Below are 1,964 nucleotides of genomic sequence, written 5' to 3' on the forward strand. Positions count from 1 at the left end.
AACCATTCAACAGTTTATACTGGGTTACACGCACGCACACACACACACACACACACACACGCACGCACAAATACACACGCGCGCACACACACACACACACACACACACACACACAGTACAACTAGTCATCGCAGAAAACAAGTCATAAGTAGGTAGGAGGGTAGGTACATAATTTGAGACCGCCAGTAACAAGTATCAATAAATAGTGAGATTTTGAAATCATTTAATCCGTACGTTTCAGGTTTGCGTAATATATGACAGGAGGTGTATCCATTACGTAAGCCATATTTTTGAAATGCTTTAAGATTACAATTGAGACCGACCTTACCATTGTTAACTTTTTAGACGTTACAGTAAACCTGGGTACCGGTTCATATTGGCCCCGCCGCAAACTAAAACGGAAGGCTGTCGTACTTTAACGCAGCCCCCTGCCATCTACGTATTCAATAACCTAGTGAAGGGTGTCAATAAGAGAATTTCGAACCTGTATTTCAGTAAAGAAATTTTCGACTCTGCAGATCCTGTTACAATGAGGCTTTGGCGTCCAATGAATTCAAGGACCGCATCTACTAAATGACGGATCCTAACACCCACAAAAGGAAACGGCACTGTAAAGTCGTTTGGTTTCTCCCACCCTTCTCACTCAATGTCAAAACTTACATGGGAAGGGTATTTTTTAGATTACAGGACAAACACTTCACAGTCATATAGAATCAGTCATTTCTTTACTAGACACAAGTTAAGGATTTCTTTCAGCTATGTGCAAAGCGTTAATAAATATTACCGAGTACCCCTAAACCATACGCAGAGGTTGGATACTCATGCAGGGTTAATGAATACCCAGTGAGCGGCAGCGTTGCCGGCAAAAACGGCAACGTTGCCAACAACACACCCGCAACAGCAACTGCGACGGCCGCGGCGGCAGTTACGCCGGTAGTGCGTCAAGAAGCAGCGGCAGCTATGGTGGCAATAACAACAGCACCAACAATGTGTCCGGCAGTGGCAACAACTGCGGCACATATATCGAGTGCATCAATAACAGCAACAATGGCAACGATACAAGCAGCAGAAGCACCGCCACCGGCAACGGATTCGGCATGTGACAACAGCACCGGTAACGATAACGATGCAACAACAACAACTGTAATACTACAAGCACTAAGGCAAGGGTTTTCAAACTTTTTGACTTGCGGACCCCTTTATATTTTAGGCCTTACCTTAGGGACCCCCTTATAAACGCTTATGAAATTTATACATAAATATTTGCTTAAAATAACATATTTTTACATTTATTTATTTAACAGTATTTAACAAATAGGTTTATTGTTAATTAAAAGGTTTCGATTAAAAAACATATATAAAATCAAATTGCCCATAAAAAGTATTTGCTGTCCACGGACCCCCTGTCTTGTCCTTGCGAACCCCCTGTGGTCCGCGGACCACAGTTTGAAAACCCCTGCACTACGGTACAAACAGAGAAATACGCTGGTTCTACAGTGGCCCATTCAAGTATCGTCTTAGCAACCACAGGTCCTCCTTGTGTATACCAATGAGGAGCAACAGTTTGTCCCTGGTTAGCAACGTATAACGTTTAAAAAAGGAAGGTACGCCATACATAATTAAATGAAGGCTCCAAGAACAACCAGGACCGTCGTGCACCAACGAGAGCAAACGATGTAAGCTTTACTTGGCCGAAAGAGCAAGAATCCTGAAAAACTCATTTGACTCGGTGACCTTTTTAAACTTAAGAAAAGGGGTATTTAGCCATTGCCTTCATCGGAGGAAATTCTTATTGAAAACATAGTTTGCCGTCTGGGAAAAAAGTTGCCGGCATAAATGGAACTGATCGAAGGGGGATAACTCCGCCTCGTCCAAAGTTTTGGACAGTAAAGTTTCATTAGGAAATTTTTTTATCTATAAAATTAACTGACCACGACGTTTTCCTCCCTCCAATTGTAGAGTTG

The sequence above is a fragment of the Octopus bimaculoides genome, chromosome 11 (assembly GCF_001194135.2).
Source record: "Octopus bimaculoides isolate UCB-OBI-ISO-001 chromosome 11, ASM119413v2, whole genome shotgun sequence".
Lineage (NCBI taxonomy): Eukaryota > Metazoa > Mollusca > Cephalopoda > Octopoda > Octopodidae > Octopus > Octopus bimaculoides.